Source organism: Schistocerca piceifrons, chromosome 5 (genome assembly GCF_021461385.2).
Source record: "Schistocerca piceifrons isolate TAMUIC-IGC-003096 chromosome 5, iqSchPice1.1, whole genome shotgun sequence".
Classification (NCBI taxonomy): domain Eukaryota; kingdom Metazoa; phylum Arthropoda; class Insecta; order Orthoptera; family Acrididae; genus Schistocerca; species Schistocerca piceifrons.
This window is the reverse complement of record NC_060142.1, coordinates 346,999,890-347,005,219: the sequence shown is the minus strand read 5'-3', so window position 1 is coordinate 347,005,219 and position 5,330 is coordinate 346,999,890. Positions and strand designations below refer to the sequence as shown.

General features: G+C 42.3%; 2 non-coding genes across 2 annotated transcripts; both read left to right on the top strand.

The window, feature by feature from the left end:
* The first annotated feature begins 4,409 nt into the window (after positions 1 to 4,409).
* On the top strand, positions 4,410 to 4,485 carry Trnat-cgu. The gene has a single exon. It is a non-coding gene; the product is annotated as a tRNA-Thr (tRNA).
* Positions 4,486 to 4,958: 473 nt separating this feature from the next.
* On the top strand, positions 4,959 to 5,034 carry Trnat-cgu. Its single transcript has one exon. It is a non-coding gene; the product is annotated as a tRNA-Thr (tRNA).
* Positions 5,035 to 5,330: the final 296 nt, after the last annotated feature.

The following is a 5,330-nucleotide window of genomic DNA, read 5'->3' as shown; positions in this document are numbered from 1 at the left end:
GAAATATTGTGACAATAATGGCGTGTGAAAAACGTAATACTAGACTCCAAAGTAAACTGAGAAATGACAGTGAAGACGAAAGCAGTGTGTTAGCGCCACTGTGTAATGAATTAACTAATGTTCAAATTAGTAATTTGGTAATTGTGCATAGGGAAATGGAGCGGGCGGCAAATAATGGTGTAGACAGTGAAACAAGTAGTGAACAGGAAAGCATTATCGATTGATCGGTCGGCAACAGCTCGCCTCAGGAATCCGAAATGACAGAACACAATATTGCAAATACTGCAGACTCAGGTTTTGGGTCCTCACCGTTTTCTCAAATAAGTCAAGACACATTTTCTGCTCGTCAAAATGTGAATGTTGCCGGTGCAAATGCACTGCCGAAAAGCATAGAGGAACAGATTCCAGACACTAATACATTATTATTGCAATTAATGCAGCAAATGAAACAAAATCAGAGACAAACACAGCAACAGTTAGACACTATGGAACAAAATCTTCAAAAGTTAGACACAATGGAACAAAATCTGAGACAAACACAGCAAAAGCTTCAAAAGTTAGACACAATGGAACAAAATCTTCGGAAGTTAGACACCACGCTTGAACAAACACGTGAAGATTTAACTACTGAGTTACATAAAATCGAAGCGAAATGTCAAAAAGTCTGTAATGTTGTAAAAACACAAATTTGTGAGCATTTCCAACCTATTTTTTCGCGTCATGAAAATGCGTTACAGAATCACGAAGCAGCCATAAAGGAATTGCAAACTATTGTTCATGAAAATTATGACACCTTGCAAGTTTAAATTGACTCAGTTGCATCCTCCGATTCGGTTACGCAACTTGCAAAAACTCAGGAAAACTTAAAGGACACAGTAGATACTCTGAAAATTGGTTCAGAAAGACACATGGAGGAAATTAGTTCATTATCAGAGAAAGTAGTTTAACTTTCGGATAAGCTAAATAATTTATCTACGAAGGTAGATGATAATCTGAATGACACAAAACCGGTAGTCTTTAACGACACAGAAGAGTGCGAACAAATTAGGAAGTTCAAACAAAATCAGAATCAAATTAATACGCAAAACCAAAGAGAAATCCGGGAAGTACAAGATCAGTTGACACAGGTAATACAAGAATTACATATTTTAGAGGACACTCGCGCTACAATACGGGAAGAGGGACATAGAAATACGGAACAGCCACAAAATAATAACACAGCGCATTTCGGAAATTATGAAAGAAATTGGCAAGGTGCACCGAATTTTGAAATGGAACCGCGAATCGACGTAACAATGACCGACATGCGGCTCACCGACACGGTGATTTTGACTGTTCACTACTACACGAAAATTCAAATCATTTAAGAATTCTGGCAACGACATTTATCCACAAGCGTGGCTTCATTCTCTCATTGCTTCCCCCCCCCCCCCCCCCAACTGGCCATTAGAGCACAGATTAGAATTTGTGTGTGGCTATTTAGAGAATGAACCAGCTGTAAGAATGCGATCGGTCTTTCACGATTGCCACAGTGAAGTAGAATTTTATCATGAGTTCCTCTCAGCATATTGGTCTCAAGCTACGCAAGACCGAGTAAAACATAGCATCATAATGATGGAACATTTCGAACAATCTGAATTTTCCAGTCTTGTGAAATATTTTGAAGACATGTTGCACAAGAATCAGTACCTGTCAAACCCATACAGCCCCTCAGAACTCATCCGCATTTGCTTAATCAAATTACCTGAACATTTACGACATATGGAACGTCCCGTTAGAAAAATTATACATGACTGTGCTTAAACTGACACACAATATTTTTAGCGCAACGCAGTCTGACTTTCAAAAATCCCTACAAAAGAATGGCCCTGACTAACATTAACCTATACCTTTCACAGATCACTTACCTCACCAGAACTCTTCGTTACTCGAACTACTGCAATACAGCGAACGCCACTACCGCCAGCTAAATTAAAGATTCAAACTACTGAAGGCACTAACTACTGATAGGCATAGTTAGCAAATGAAAGATTTTGATAGAGGACAAACAATGTATTTACCTTAATAGTGTTAAAAAATGATAATATATATACAGCAGTTCATGAGATCCATTCTTACAAATGTACTGTTTCTGATGGACTCACGTCCAGATCATCCGCTCTCAAAAATGCGCCATCTCACTTCCCCACATCCACCACTGCTGGCGGCTCACCTCCAACTGCGCAACGCTAAGCGCTGTTAACATCCAGCTGCCCAACACTACAATGGCAGACAACAATGCAAGCCAGCCACAGACTGCACACAGCACAGCCAGTGATTTTCATACAGAGCGCTACGTGGCGTTACCAATATAAAAACCTAAACAACCTACTTACAATATGATAAATTTCTCTAGATGGTGTAAAATTCGAGTTGCCCTAAAATTTTTGAGCTCCCAGACGCGGTTCTTATGGATCTTTAACAGTGAACGTGGCCTGAGGAAAATACAGCATCATGCTCTCCAAGAACACACGGCACACAAACTGCGCGCTTATCACATTTTGTGTTATATAACAGAAGTGTTTCTCGACAAGTGCTACAGGATATTGGTCCTGACAGTGGACACATTTGGGTCTTCTTTCCACATTTCCGCGCTGTAGAATACAACCTGTACAGGCCCTCAGAATTAGCAGTGATGCTTTTGAGTGTGGATGAGTGCTGCGAAGTCTCTCCTGCGTTAACATCCTGTTTAACTGCTGTTGCTGTAGTGGGTGTTTCTCACAGGATTCCATAATACGAATATTATATGTTTGGGGGTGTGTAATGAGTCTGCCATGGACGCAACTCGAGTGTGCTGTCGGAGGTATTAGGAACGAGAAGGGAAGCCGTTTGTGCAGACACGTTTCTGGCTCTAGTACAAAAAACTCAGAACATTGAACTTGATATAAACATGCAAGTCGACACAGTAGTATCTCAACGCCCGATAGTGAGTTACGAATCGCATGCAGCACGGCACATCGCATTCTGGAAGGTTCAAAAATACACTCGTGCAGCTGGCCGGTACACAAAAGATTTTAAGTGGACGACTAGGTCAATCTGCTAATCTTTCATGAGCGGGTATTAAACGAATCTATTGAATTTTTTAAGGAGGAGGAGGAGATTAGTGTTGAACGTCCCATCGATAACGATGTCATTAGAGACGGAGTACGAGCTCGGATTAGGGAAGGATAGGGAAGGAAATCGGCCGTGCCCGTTCAAAGGAACCATCCCGGGATTTTGCCTGAAACGATTCAGGGAAATCACGGAAAAACTAAATCAGGATGACCGGACGCGGGTTTGAACCGTCGTCCTCCCGAATGCGAGTCCAGTGTGCTAACCACGGCGCCAAGCCGCTCGGTTTTCTTAAAGACATTCAGCTCACAGACAAGTCAACATTTTGCAGAACTGGTCTGTCAGATCATACTTCTGAACACTATTGCGCTACCCTGCAACCTCACCGGCTGTGTGAGGTAGAACATCAACCGCGATCCATCATCAGTTGATCGGATGGTGCACTGCCATTGGATGGTGCACACAGCCAACGCACTGCACGCGATTTCTTATCCAGTAAAACAATAAGCAAGTGTAAAGATGTTCCTTGGCTAGATAGATCACCCGATCTGTCTATCCTCGACTTCCATTCGACCTGTCTATATTCTACTTCAACTTCTGGAGGCAAATAAAGGATATTTTTTACGGAGAACAATGTGAAAATCGTGAAGACATCAGGCAGCCTTTTCTGTACTTTATGGGTCACTTGGTATATTCTATGTAACAGCCAGCGTTGTTTATGGACTACAGCGATGTTGAGAACAGAACGTTGGTTTGCTTGAATACCTAGAATAAGCAACTGACGCAATTAAAGAGTGATCAATTTTTGTTCCCTCTTTTTATGTTACCTTTTTTTACTTTTATGTTTTTTTTACTTATGAATTTTGGCTTCTTTAGTAACTGTGGAATAAAGAAATACTGTTCATGGAATGTGGACTGTTGACAGATCACGTCTCCACAACGAAGAGTCAATAGTAGAAAAATAAGCTTACTGTTACTTATGAAATGAAAATCATTTATAGAACTTCCCTTTGCTAATAGGTAAATAATTTTGTGTGTTTTTAATAGTTTCACTTGCCACTCAAAATGTTCAAATGGTTCAAATGGCTCTGAGCACTATGGGACTCAACTGCTGAGGTCATTAGTCCCCTAGAACTTAGAACTAGTTAAACCTAACTAACCTAAGGACATCACAAACATCCATGCTCGAGGCAGGATTCGAACCTGCGACTGTAGCGGTCTTGCGGTTCCAGACTGCAGCGCCTTTAACCGCACGGCCACTTCGGCCGGCACTCAAAATGTAGTAACTTAAGTAAATCGAAGGTGTGTCTACCCACTGTGCCCTCGGTGGCTCAGATTGGACCGAGCGTCTGCCTCGTAAGCAGGAGACCCCAGGTTCGAGTCCCGGTCGGGGCACACATTTTCACCTGTCCCCGTTGATATATATCAACGCCCGTCAGCAGCTGAAGGTATTAATATAATTCTGGCTATGTTTCCTTAATGCCAGATCTTGAAGAGTAACAATAAATAATATCGTGTTAGGGATACAGAAATTGAACCACCAGACCGGTCCATCAAATTGTACAGAAAGTGATACTGCATTGTGCTGTGTTATTATGTGGCTACGAGGACTGCTCTCCAGTAGTCTCTAATGCAGTGTGTAGTCACAAGAGAACTGGAAAGATGGATAAACATTTGTTCGCCATGCCTTCCTTGCTCCACTTGCCCCGCCTCGGTTGCCGCTCTGTCCCATACTGTGTGCTACCGCCACGAAAAACTACTCAAACGAAATTAGAATTACATTAATACCTTCAGCTGCTGACGGGCGTTGATATATATCAACGGGGTGGCGTGCGTGAGATAGTCCCTGCAGTCGTCCTACCCACTGTGCCCTCGGTGGCTCAGATGGAACAGAGCGTCTGCCTCGTAAGCAGGAGACCCCAGGTTCGAGTCCCGGTCGGGGCACACATTTTCACCTGTCCCCGTTGATATATATCAACGCCCGTCAGCAGCTGAAGGTATTAATATAATTCTAGCTTCGTTCCAGATGGCTGCAGGTCATCGATGGTGTCTGTTCTTTCGGACATATCCATAAAAGTAAAAAAACTACTCAGGTCGCTGCTGTATTGGTTATTCTTCGTGTTTTACCGTCCCTGTTAATACATGGCGATAAAACGACTGTCGCAATAGACAAATTTGGAACCGCGCTTTCGAATGGGCTGGTAAAATTCTGGTTTAAATATCATTTTCTTTGTAACGAA